General features: G+C 40.3%; 1 protein-coding gene across 5 annotated transcripts in view; it reads right to left on the minus strand.

Moving 5' to 3' along the window:
• LOC111868080 (F-actin-monooxygenase Mical) overlaps positions 1–14,698 on the minus strand; it is a 136,494-nt gene that overhangs the window by 112,409 nt on the left and 9,387 nt on the right. For 4 of the 5 annotated variants that reach the window (XM_023858456.2, XM_023858458.2, XM_023858457.2 and 1 more), the window contains exon 2: positions 3,986–4,079. The gene's annotated coding sequence lies outside the window, so the exon portion shown is untranslated. Of the gene's footprint in view, positions 1–3,985; positions 4,080–4,291; positions 4,516–14,698 lie in introns of those variants that run through there. The other variant, XM_023858454.2, reaches the window with a different exon arrangement.

Genomic DNA, 14,698 nt, shown 5'->3' on the forward strand with positions numbered 1-14,698 from the left:
CAATTATATTGGATGTGCCGGAAGCTTGTGTGAAGAGGGCGGCGAAGAACAAAACGCCTGCCCCTGTCATGAATAGAACCTAGACTGCCTCTCTCAATCACTGTTTATACTGAGCTTTCCCAGCTCACATATCGTCTTTTTCTTTGACAAATACGTGAGTGAGTACTACGTAAGTACATAAGTAAACGGTAGATAAACCACCGTAATGTTTCGTGGTAATTTGTTCCTGCAGTTCATATAACAACGTAATTTCTAGCATTGACAATTATTTAATTAAAGCTGGTCTACATGGAATGCAGTATGTAGACCATCACAAAGTTTCGTGGCGAAGAACTTTTATGTCTTAGTGCTCATCGAGAAAAGACCCGAACATTATGAAATGGGCCGCTTCTTATAATAAGCAGTTACGTATTTCTTCGACACTCTCAATACATGCGTGTGAGACATAAGTATACCTACTCGCTATAAAGGTTAAAAAAGGGAAATTCCGGAAAGAATTTATCTGTCGGCCTATACAATGAACTGCAGAAGGGAGGGGGGAGGAAAGTATACTCTGTTGCTAATCTCAGATCCATTTACTACGGCGCTAGAGATGGCAGCCTCGTTCTTAAAAATTTATTTCAATGTCTTCATTCCTTGATCAATGCAAATTTCTTTGCTGAAAACATGCAAAATTCTACTACGTGCATATAAATACGCAAACCTACTTATATGCGCCAGTCATTGCCGGCATCGCAGTGTATGATTCAGAACCAGTGACGTCCAAAAACATTGCCAGAATTTGAAATTTACATTTTCAGTAACAATAGCGAACAAAACACTCGTCATAATCTTCAACTACCGCCTGAATGTCCAGTAAACGTGGCAGCACCACGACATAATCAATCATACACAATTAAAACACAGAAGCTCATAATTATCGAAGAGCAGAAATTCACTAAGTAGACCGATGACCTACACAGGAACCACAAAAAAAAAGACAGTATAATTATGCATTTCAGCATGGACGGTTACGAGAGGTTCACAGCCTTGTTAACGGAATGGCTGCTTTAAGCATGAGCCTCGCCACTGGAGATTAGAAGTTGAAATAATATTAATAAAATCAACATTCAGCTGTCACAAGGGAGCCAAATTCTGAAGTCCTTAGCTTTCAAACGTTGTCTCCTCAGCTCGCTATGAAATAAATACGATTTTCGTATAATATTAGACCAATTCCTGTATATGACGTCGCTATTTCGAGTGCAGAGATCATATGCAGTCATATGATAAGATAAACTGTGAATAGTGAAGAACATGGGAGGAGGCGGTACTACAGTATTTCAAAGTACCGAAGTGGCATTCGACGACAGCAATGGTTATTAAACTTAAGGAACGACCCTCAAAGGAATCGATATTGTGGGGGGGGGCACAATTTTTCGTAAAATAAAAATGTTATAGTTCAATGGCATCAGGTAATAATAAAACGAATCAGCTTCTTCGAACCAAGGGAGGTTGCGGGATGTAACTACAAGCTGCTCGCTAAGGGGGGGGAATAAGAAAAAAGAGCCCGAAAAACACTGGCCCAGAGAAAAGCAAAGCATGACAGCAGGTAACGGTGCCCCAAATTCAAACAAGGTACCTCCAGAATAACATCCACCGCTGCACCAGCACGGATAGACGAAGACAAAACGCTCTATCTGATACTTAGGGAGGCCGCACACCAACTGCGTCAAGATAATCATCAAGACATGGGACAAAAAACGCAGCCTTGCTTCATTCGCGATTCGTCAGCATGAACCTGACGTCAGCAGCATGACTCGGACAGGTGTGAGGCCGTTTTCATAATCTCGTTCGTTTCAACTGTGCTCCTTTCCTTGCGTCATATCGCAGACATCGTGTCTTGACTGTTACATGTCTTGACGACGCTGGTATGCGGCCTACCTTAACCTTGACACAGTCTGATGCACATTCACATTCACATTCACATTCAGCATTCACACAATGCTTTAATGTCAACAAGAAATCAACCAAATACTGCCTGATAATCAGTCATAAATCACATGTGCTAATAAAATGTACGCTTCTCTTTTGTTGTCATATTTTCTGTTCCCAATCTGTAAACCATGACAACGAATTAATAGAACAGCTATACACCAACGGTCCAGTGACAAGAAGACTGAACAGAACACGGCCCCAAGACATCATCAATCAATAAAATAGACTACATGTAGGAGAAACATCAGTGGATGTTTCCCTCGCAAGCCAACCACCTACAACACATTTACTCAATACTCTAAAATGATGTAGACTGCAAATAAGCACAATAAAAAAGAATATTTTGTTTCAAGGTACTGAACATTATATTTATATTATATTATATTTCTTATTTGTTCACCTGTAGGCTAACCGAATAATCTGTCATAATTAGAGGTGACTGCAGTGGCATTCGTAAAACAAAAAAACAAACTCCGTGGCCTGTAGTCCGCAAGCAAACTATACCGACCGAGCGACCGCCGCTTGACGGCGAAGTTAGTGCCAAATTTGGGGGAAAGAGGGTGTCGGGTGATCGGCGCAACAGATTCTCACGGCCGTTAATTTCGGTTTTATAGACCTGAGCCGCTATTTCCTTGAGATAGCTCCTCAATTATCCTCACGAGGCTGAGTGGACCCCGTTCCAGACCCAGTACTTCTCAGAAAATCTGGTAACGCCGGGAATCGACCCCGGAACCTCTGGATCTGTAGCCAGGAACTCTGACCACTAGACCACAGAGGCGGTCCCGTGGCAGTCCTAGCATTTCTTTTTAAGTTAATGTATGAGGACCACTCAAACACCGACAATTATAAGTCCCGATGGATCTTTTCGACAGCTTGGAACCAGCCACTCAAGTAGGGGCTTCTGGCTTCCAAATGAATGTTTTCCAAGAGGTTTCTCAAACCGAACACTACATGTTACTTATTTCTTTACGTGTAAGTTGACCGAATAGGCTGTCATAATGAGGGACGGTTGCAGTGGCATCCTTAGCTGATGCATTTCTTTAAACGTCACAATATGTGGCTCACTCGAGTGCCGACAGACCTTTTCAATAGCTTGGAATCGGCCACTCAAGTATGGGCTCTCATACAGATGTACACATGTATTTCACACACACAACGCCTGTTTACCTGCCGAAACGACAAGAGCACAACAGATGAAGTATGAGAGGTTTCCAACCTAATATCTGCATACATGCGTGCATGGTGAAGGTTACGGATTTTGGGATCACTGGCAAGTTAAATGCTTCGCATTACTGACCTTATGACTCTCACCTATATCACACCGTGACTCAAACCAACCGACTGCGTCTGTGTAACGTACACACATGTACCTGTCCAATCTATCTGCTTCTTCAACTATAGGCCTAAACTCTTGAATTACAACCCCCCCCTTAGCAAATTACGAAGTAATCATATCGTTCTTCTGCATACTCAGAAGCACTGTCGCATCTTATACGTAATTCCAGAGGAAGACAAAATTTTCCCAGATTGAACCACTCCACACCTTAGTTAGTTAGAGAGGGTGGGTTTCCCCATGCACCGCGACCAGTTTGATCTATTGTGCTTCCCTCTATGATATTCTACCAGTCTCTATACCCTACCGATACTGGTGCTTACCATCAGTCCCGACCAAGCCAGCGAGTTCGGCCTCTACTGGCTTGGCGGTATCTATAATGCTTCCCCCATCTATCAGAGGCGTTAGAGACTACTGTTGGGCGGGAAATGTCCTTGAATTTGGCTCAGTGACCTCCTTAGGAGATATGACGTTCTTTTGCGTGCTGTAAAGCTACGACACGGGACCCACGGCTTAAAGTCCCTCCCGGAGGACTTGTTCCCTGAATTTTTCCGCCATTAAAAATTCCACGACCTCCGCCGGGTTTGAACCCGCGTACTACGAGTCATGAGGTGGAACGTTAACTCTAGACTACGGAGGCCGCTTACACCACACCTTACTTTTGATTACGTGACTTACCAATTTGGGAGCGATGGCTGAGGCTGTCCACAGCAGAGTGAGTAGACATCCTCTCGTTTGTGTGTCTGCAAGCTTCTAACAGACCTCACCACTCCTGCAAAGAAGCGAGTTTCAATGTCAGTATATTTGCTATACTATCCACTTCATTTTGTCAGAGTTCAGTAATTTAACAATGACACAGACAGAATATGTGATAAGAATGGATGAAACTAAAAATTCAAACAAGCTTTAAGTTTAATAAGGTAAAGGGAAGAGAGTAAGTGTGAGACAAAGACGTAGATGCGGGGATATTTAAATAAATCTTACAGGAAAAGGTCGTCGAAATGTGAACTGGATTTCAGTGAATAACGTCATTAACCTCCGGGCTCCGTAAAAGCAGGCAGTGACTTGACACGCTGAATAATCACCAAGAGCACAAGGAAAGTCTTTAAACAAAATTAAATAAATAAACGGCCGAAATCAAAACACGATACGAAACTATAATTTGCATTCTATACTGGTACAGGCTTCTAAAGCAAACTGTACAAACACTCAGGCTCGACACTTAGAAATTACTCGTCAGCGCCTATCAGCAAGGCCATTTGGGAGGAATATGCGAAACCAAAATATTACTGGCCCACCGCCATCTAAATTTAGAGGTAGCTTCCTGCACTGCATCACATTTTAGAAGGTCTGTTTGTAGTGAACAGTATGTTCTCCCAGATCACAAACTGGTCAACTCGGACGTCAAACAATAATTTAAGCACTTCTAAGCAACACATTAAAAAAATCCGATTCTACCTCACAGAAAATATTACGTCTCCGCTATAAAGACCACCCGATTAGTTCTCTTTAGGGAATCAATTGCTGTGTACTGCGAGAACCAACGAAACACACAGATACATTCTGTAGGAGTGTTTCAGTTATGGAACCACTGAGCTTTAATGGGTTAATGTGGAATTATTAGAAGTAAATGAGTCCGGATAGTTGCGGGCTGGGCAAGCAGGGTTCGATTCAAAGGTGCCGAACTTTTGATATCGCCACCGCCTCCAGATCCGATCAGATGATCACGCAGCCTTCTTTCCAGCCGAAGATAAGACACCGGAGGCTCTTTCCTGAAGGATAAAGTGGCCGGAGCAAGAAGCGAACTGACTGCTCACCTTCATTTGGCAGTAAAAAGAAGAATGCGTTGGGGTTTACCTCCACGTCCCTACAACTCTTCGTGGTGTGGAGCTTATGTATAGGGAGCACTTGTATTTATAACAGACCAACTTCATTTAGCATTTTAGTAGCATTAAAAATTCAGAAAACAGGAATAAACTCGTAGTACTCCATGGATTTTATTAGAAGCACAACTTCAGTATTATTAGAGACACAACTTCTTTATTACTAAACAACAAATCTTCTGACCGTCTTACAGTGCATACATTTATTCACCTTACTCTTCTCTCTTGCACTACATGTTTCAGCACTAAAGTGCCATCTTCAGGTGCTTTTCGATGCATGCAATGAAGTAGTTCGACGTACATCGAAAAGCACCTGAAGATGGCACTTTAGTGCTGAAACATGTAGTGCAAGAGAGAAGAGTAAGGTGAATAAATGTATGCACTGTAAGACGGTCGGAATAAATCATGGACATAAATCAGTGCAACAGGACGCTAAAATATAACATTAACAAAACTTCGGTATTACAATGGGGCCTGTGAGCAGTATCATGAGTTCGTTCGAATTTCGATTTAAATTCAGATCAGATCGCAGAAAACAAAATATGTGTGTATAAGCCAACTGCTCGTGGGGTGAAATCTATCTTTAGCCTATGCGGCCACCTTGAACAAAAGCCTCAGACTTTTTATTCATGAGGATGCAAATACTTCATCCAAAGAGCAAGGTACTCGAGACCTGCCACACGTCCATGATGTATGCTCTGGCGAGAACGGAATGGTTGCGATTTAACACGTGTATTTTGTAGAGAGGATAAATAAATCCACAAAATATATCTGCTAGAGTACGTCAGTCTGGAACAAATAATTTCAAAGCAAAAGCTAAGAAATGCATAGTTCCGTAGTGAAAAGGCGCAATTAATTGTTTCTGAAGTTATCATAGCGGTGAACATGAAGAATCATTTTGTTTACGCATGGCACATTTTATATATACGATGGATGCAACATATTGTACAGAATACAGACAAGTTAACAAATTACAGAACACTTGCGATGGCGTACACTTAAAAGGTATCAGAACCTAGTAAAATCGAAGAGACACCATAATAGCATATACTACCACAGTCAATAAGTTCGTGGAATGGCCGCAAAGCGTCGAACGGGAATTTATTGCAATGTTTCCGACAGCTATATCAACGTTGGCAGACTTGCATAGCGGCCAATGGCAACTATTTTGAGGGCCCATGTGGATCTGCGTAAATGTATGTGAATATCTTGTAATATGATGCGATCAAACCACATTCCACGAACTTAATGACTCTACCACGTATGTACATTAGCAATTCAAAAAGTTACACGAAATAGTGTTAGATACGCCTATAGATGCTGCCATATTATCTTGAGTTTGTAAAATGACTACGCTCTATTATATTTAAGCATCCTGTTGCACTATACACTTCTATATGTAATAATACAAATACAAAGGCCTCAAAAATAATCTACATCATAAGAATGAAAAATGGATCGACAGCAATAAATAACCTAGAAATAATAGAACAAAATTATTATAGACATCTAACTGTGAAGAAATTAAAAGATATACAGAAGAATAATAATGAAAGGAATAAAAATAAGAAATATAACAAAGATAAGAGAGAATGGAAGCAAATAATGAATATAAAAAAAATAAAATTAAAGAGAATAAACTCATTATAAAGAAAGCAGATAAAGGAAAAACACTAGTAATACTAACACAAGAAGAATATACAAGTAAACAGAAAATAAATAACTTCATACACAATAACCAATTTATAAAAATTGATAAAAATCCGACCCGATACCAAAGGGCAGTAAAACAAACACTGAAACAGTGTAATAATATCATACAAAGTATTAAATGGAAATACACAAACATGAATCCTACAGCCCCAAGCCTACATGCCACTATAAAATTACACAAACCTAACACACCCATTAAACCAATAATAAACTCGAAGAATGCCCCAGCTTACGAAATAGCAAGAAAATTAGCAAAAGTATTTCACGTTCATCTAAAATTACCAGACACATTCAATATCCAAAATTCCTCCCACTTAATGACAGATTTACAAACTATTAAACTTAATGACAATATGCGACTATGTTCCTTTGACACAGAGCACATGTACACAAACATACCGAAAACAAATACCATAGATATAATAAACTCTATATTAAAGACGACCAAGAAATATATACAGAAAGCCACAAGGGAATAATACATATATTAAAAACAGTATTTGAACAAAATTATTTCCAAATTAACCAAGAATATTACAAACAAACAGATGGACTAGCTATGGGAGCCCCAACATCAGCAATAATAACACAAACATATATACAATATATGGAACATACACAAATATATCCCATTCTAGTAAAACAACCAATAGTGGCTTACTATAGATATAGCGATGACATATTAATAATATATGATGAAAAGATAACGAACATAGAACATACTCTTTAAGAAATTAACGAATTGCAACCAACTATAAACTTCACCATTGAGAAAGAACAACAAGAATCTATTAATTTTCTAAATCTAATAATACAACGCAAGGAAGATAGGTTGCAATTTGCAATATATAGGAAACCCACACAAACGGACATCATAATACCTAACAGTTCGTGCCATCCATTCGAGAACAAATTGTCATGTATTAACTACCGTATTTACGCATGTATAGGCCGCGTGCGTGTATAGGCCGCAGCACAATTTTCAGACAGAAATTATAGAAAAAATAATTTTCTTGGAATATTATTTCAGGAGTAGAAATTATTCCGAAATTTGACAACGTTTAACATTCCTAAGTTCGCAACTAGCGAAAATAACGGTACCGCTCGGAACAAAGGCATTGCGGGGGAGAGTTATAACCTTTTCGCCTTTACTTGACTTGCCTGGNCAAGAATCTATTAATTTTCTAAATCTAATAATACAACGCAAGGAAGATAGGTTGCAATTTGCAATATATAGGAAACCCACACAAACGGACATCATAATACCTAACAGTTCGTGCCATCCATTCGAGAACAAATTGTCATGTATTAACTACCGTATTTACGCATGTATAGGCCGCGTGCGTGTATAGGCCGCAGCACAATTTTCAGACAGAAATTATAGAAAAAATAATTTTCTTGGAATATTATTTCAGGAGTAGAAATTATTCCGAAATTTGACAACGTTTAACATTCCTAAGTTCGCAACTAGCGAAAATAACGGTACCGCTCGGAACAAAGGCATTGCGGGGGAGAGTTATAACCTTTTCGCCTTTACTTGACTTGCCTGGTTAGTTCTGAGTGAAACATGGGTCGAGTAAGAGCAGGTTATATGTCTAAATTTAAACTTCAAGTGGTGCGTTACGCACAAGAACACGGAAATCGAGCAGCAGGGAGAAAATTCGACGTTGACGAAAAAAATGTGTGTGATTTCGAATATTTCGAATATATGCCGCACCCCAGTTTTCCTCTTGAATTTTTGGCAAAAAAATGTGCGGCCTATACATGCGTAAATACGGTATCTAATAAATAGACTCTACACATACCAAATAACAGAAAAAGAAAAACAGATAGAGAAGAACCCCATTAAAAACATACTACATAACAACGGATACAACATAAACATAATTAACAGATCAAATCAGACAAGACAAAAACAGAAATCAAACACACACGATGAACAACACCAAAATACAAAATGGGCCATATTTACATATAGTACAAAAGAAGTACGGAAAATCACAAAACTTTTCAAAGACACACAGATAGCATTTCGCACACGGAACACAACTGAAAATATACTCAAACATAAACCACAGTTGGATAAATACAATAAAAGTGGCATATACCAAATGAAATGTGCGGATTGCCCACTGAAGTACGACAAACGGGACAAACGGGTCGAACATTTAACACTAGATATAAGGAGCATATGCACGATATTATAAATAATAATAGCAATTCCGAATACTTAAATCACATAGTAAATACGGGACATTCATACGGAACAATAAGAGACATAATGGAAGTTGTAACAACGGGAAAGAAGGGCAGATATTTGAATACACTAGAGAAATACCATATATACAAAGTAAGTAAGAATAGCCTACACATGAATGACACACAGAAACACACAATCCCATTTTTCAAACAATATGCGAGATCTATACAGATTAACGGTAGCCCCTTTCCCCACTACCCCTTCCTCTCCTACACTCAAAAACATAAAAACACAGCACACAACACACCAGAAGGCAAAAGTATTAAAGATGAGCAGCGACACACAAACAGGGAGCCTGCACAGAGTAAGTACACACAACAGTATGAAACATATAAGAATAACGTAGGAACATAGGATAGTAATAATAATATTTATGTATTACAGATAATACATGAACGGCGCTGGAAACAAGAAATCGCCGCTGCAGCACATGTAGACACACAGCAGGTATCCCTGTGATTTAAAGCTTTAAATTTTGAATTTTTAATTTTAAAAATTTTTAACTGGAATTCTAGAATCAAAATTGACGAGCGTATACTGGCGAGATTTTAAACAAAACTGACAGGCTGGTGTTTAGATCGTGGATTGTGTGCAGTGTGACAGCTACATAGTGAAAAATACACCTGATGATGGCCAGTTACGGCCGAAACATGTAGTGTAGAGGAAGAAAAGACAAAGAACTACAGCCAAATAAATTGTTGCATTCACGACGGAATTTGTATTATTACATATAGAAATTACTACGCTCACCTATTTCTGCGAGATTCAATCACCAACCCCAGACCTCAACATCATCCTCCTCACAGCCGGCGATCCGCGAATCAAAGGGTAATAAAAACCGTACAAGTAGGAACTGCAGGCCTATAAAAGCAAAGCTGTCCCTGCGCTTAACTAATTAAGCACTACGCCATGAAGGCGTATGAGGGAGTGGATGTATAGATCCACATTCTCCTGACCTCGGCACTAGCTGGAGGTGAGTGGTCAGCTTCACGCCCCAGTCGCTTTATCCCCGGGAAAGAGCCCCCGGTACCCATTGGACAGGAGGTTGGGTGGACCCCAGAGCCGGCCTGGATGACGTGAAAAAAAAAATCTTGACCCTACTAGGAGTCGAACTCCTACCCCTCGGTCGTCCAGCCAGTAGCCAGTCGCTATACCGACTATGCCATCCCGGGGAACTGCAGGCCTAGAGTTTTGAAAACTGTCTTTAGGGCTCTGTATAAAACGACGCTAGTGTACTTTCCACCTCACAAGTTCGAACATCTGCCATGTTGGAACTGCTAGTGACAAGTTATAACAAGTACGAAGACCATCTCCAATGCCACGATATTTTTACGGAGTTCCACGAGGATCGTTAGGTGTCTATAGCCCTGATGATTATTCGAATTCTGAGGACGAATACACATGTTAGCAGACACAACGGATTCGCTTATAGTGTTTCGACGAAAGAATACCTTCGGAATGCCAAAAATAGCATTAAAATTCTCGTGTGTGTTAAATGTTGGACACAGAAGAAAACCCTCCATCTAGTGCCGATGTCAAGAACGGTGGAGCTATACCTCTACTCTCCCATATGTCTCCGTGGCACAGTGCTTACATAATTAAGCACAGGGACATCTTTACCTTACTTGCTTTTAACATAGAAGAATGCTTTATACTTGGAAGGCACACAACCAAAGAGCAGGAAAAAGCAATACTACTGAGATGTCCTTTTATGGCAATCTGTGGAGAATCATTTAACTTTTGAAGGAGTTTATAACCTGTGCCATATCCTCGGACAATTCAATAAATTATCGACGAAGATAAGTTAGCAACAGATAATAAGAAATCTGACAATTAAATAACTGGACTGATGGGCTTGTGAACAACTAGCAATGAGGAGTGATGTTGGCTCACATATCCATATGATTCGGCAACTGTGTGTCAAACACAGTCGCTGAGATTCCAATTTGTAGCTGCAGTGATTTCTTCATTAAAAACTGGGACCAAAACCTTTCATACGGCTTTTGGCAGAATCCTATATTTATGCAAAGAATGTAAATTACAGTAACAAGTATGCCTATAGCCCTGAAAATAAAACGTCAAAGAATCCAAGACAGAAATTGTGCAGATGTCAGAAGCATGCTAATAGTTCTTTTATATCAGGGGGAACTTTTCATAACAAAATTTTTTCTCCAGAACAGTTAATCAAGCATTCTGCCTTCATGTTTTGCGAAGTTTTCGACATCATATTCCATCGAAACGACCAAATATTTTACATCATCACACTCAGTCTTCTCACAGAAAAGATACTCCAATATTGGTAAATCTAGTGTACTTCATTGAGTTCACCCCGTGTGCACTTCAGCATGATTCGTGAGACACTTCTACTGACTGAAAATCGCACAAAACGCTAGTCACTCTTGACGAATACTCGTCCCTCTTTAAAACTATGGTACGTGCCACCAAAAAAAAATCGTGTTGCAAACACAGCACCTACAATTAGCGTAAGGCGATAGGACTTGATTGTCATTTTAGGATCTTCTGGCAAAACGGAATATGTTCTCGGACATCGTTAATCAGACACCCCCATAAAAGAAAGAAACGCTATGATATATTGGGTTTTCGGACTTTATCCATCGTCCTGGTTTTTAAGATAACTAATAAAAACACGGCGTTTCGGAAACTGGATCTGTTTCCGTCCTCAGGTGAAGGAAAACACCTGTTCTGTGGGGTCCGTTAGAAAGAGCTAGCCTCAATCACTGGACGATCCAGTGAGTTTCCGAAACGTCGTGTTTTTATTAGTTATCTTAAAAACCAGGACGATGGATAAAGTCCGAAAACCCAATATATCAGTGTGTTATACACCATCGTCAGAATCCTATAGTAAAGAAACGATACTTCAGAACTGTGACCAGGCATTGCTGTAGCACTGGAATGAACTTTTAAACACACCAGGGCAAGTAGAAATATGTCGGAACACACACGCTGCACCCGAGTCCTAACACAGTACAACTTACTCGTATCTCAGCCCTAAATTCCGTCTCGATACTACATGATCGCACCTTGCACTCATATTACAGAAACGATCCAGTTACTTAGTTGTCATACGTCGCTATAAACTCCACGATGCGTCACTGTACGTTAAAACGGATTATGTCCTTATCTACCATATCAAACCGCCCAAGAATTAAGAGACCGATAAACGGTTTCATAACTTACTGAAATCTGTGCGATATTTGACGTTCTCACACGACGATGACCGTGAAGAATACTGTCCACTGGCCAGGTGAGCTAGATTCCTATTCGGAAGCTGTTCGTTTCGAATTTTGGCCGGGACACCGGCTACCACGACTACGGGTTTTCCTTATTTCCTCAGTTCCCCACGCACATGACGGGGTAGTCACTCGGACACGTCATGGCTGCATCCTTCCAAATCCCTTCAATTCACAAATAATCGTGTCATTCAACACTATCTTACTGTAGGTACTGACGTTGTAAAGTAACCCCCACAAATCTGTCTACTAGGATATGACGCCGTGTACTCTGGTAGATCGTTACCAGTACTCCTCTATCATGAATAGAGGCAGAACATTCTTCCCAAATACTTTTAACGATCTACCACACTATGTGGCGCCACAGCCCACACGACAATACAATGATACTGAAATATGTCTCGCGCAAATTTCATTTATTACACCGTTCGGCTTAAAGGTATATATGGAACTGCAAGCTCTGAAATCAACCCATCTGCAGACTTATCATTGCCAAATATAGCAAAACTTCATAATTGATATAAAAAACGATACATACACAGTGTCCAGGTTCTGTTAGGACTGTGTTCATTAAAAATACAAGACGTGAATTATTTTCAAAATTTCACTCTTTTTATTCAAAATTGTCTCCTTCTGAATCAATACATAGCCGGAATCGATTGTAAAGTTTTCGAAAACAGTCACTGTGCTCCTTTTGTGGAATCGCATTTAAAACTGCGGTACATTCTCTTTGGATTTCCTGGGTGGTGTCGTGACGGTCTCCTTTCGTCGCCAACTTAACTTTTGGGAACAACCAAAAATCTGCTGGAACCAAATCTGGCGAATACGGAGGATGATCAAGGATTGTGATCCCTCTTCTGGCCAAAAAATCGCACACGATCTTCGATTTGTGGGGTGAGGCACTGTCGTGGAGGAGCGACCAGGAACCTTGCTCTCGATATTCTGGTCGAATTCGAAGAATTCTCGCCCACAAATTATTGAGGACTCCGAGATAATAATCAGAATTCACTGTCTGACCTTCTGGCAGAAATTCCTTGTGAATGATTCCTTTGGAATCGAAGAAAAAGGTTAGCAGTGCCTTTACTCGGCTCTTTTGCATGCGCACTTTCTTTGGTTTCGGCTTCTTTGGGCTCAACCACGCTGCACTCTGCCGCTTTGTGAAAGGATCATACTGAAAACACCATGTCTCGTCACCATTAACAATCGATTTTGTGAATTTTGTATAACTTTGGGCCGACCGTAACATGTCTTTGCAGTGTTCCACTCTGGCATGTTTTCCATCGCCTGACAGCGCGTGCGGTACAAACTGCGCACAGACCTTCCGTTCGCCCAAATCCTCGGCCAAAATTTGATGCACAGTACTTTTTGGTATTCCCAAAATCTCCTCGATGAGTCTTGCAGAAAACACATGTGTCTGATGCAAGGATTTCGGTCACTTTTTTCACATTTTCTTCAGTGCGTCTTGTTCTCGGCTTCGATGGACGTGGATCGTCTTCAATGTCCTCCCTGCCGTCACGAAATAAAGAATACCACCGAAAAATGCTCGAACGACTCAAACAATCACTACCGTACACACTTTTCATCATTTCGTACGCTTCTCCGGCTGTTTTGCCTAACTAGAAACAAAATCTGATGTTGGCTCTCTGTTCAATCGCCATTTCCCGACGAGTGTCAGAGCAGTACTGTTACATTAAAGGTCAGCATACATGATTCAGCGATGCTTGCGCTTTGAAATTATAGACAGCCACAGCTGAAACTTAAAGAATCTTAACGCCACAACTCGCCAACAGATGGCAATGCAGGGCAAAATAAAAATAAAAAAAGAGAGCCCTAACGGATCCTGGAACACCGTGTATGACTTACATACCATCAGGTAAGCCTATTCCAGCAATTCAAAACAAATTATTTCGGTTCATATATTCATTCATTCATTCATCTGTAATCTGTCAACACGACAGGTCCACAGCCTCTTCCACAACAGTTCCTCCACTTGATGCGATCTAGAGCTTTCTCCTTCAAATAAAAATATCCTCTTCTGTCCCCAAGGTCATCCAGCATCTTCTTACGTCTTCTGGTCACTTCTATCCGCACCTCTATCTTTCCTTCAATAACTTCTTTTAGAAGGCAGTTACCGCGTAAGATATGACCAATCCAATTAGCCTTCCGTTTTCTTATTTCGTGTAGGATATGCCTCTGCTCACTGACTCTAAATAACACTTCTTCATTTCTCACATAATCGGTCCAACTGATCTTCTCCATCCTTCTCCAACACCACATTTCGAAG

The sequence above is a fragment of the Cryptotermes secundus genome, unplaced genomic scaffold, assembly GCF_002891405.2.
Source record: "Cryptotermes secundus unplaced genomic scaffold, Csec_1.0 scaffold925, whole genome shotgun sequence".
NCBI lineage: Eukaryota > Metazoa > Arthropoda > Insecta > Blattodea > Kalotermitidae > Cryptotermes > Cryptotermes secundus.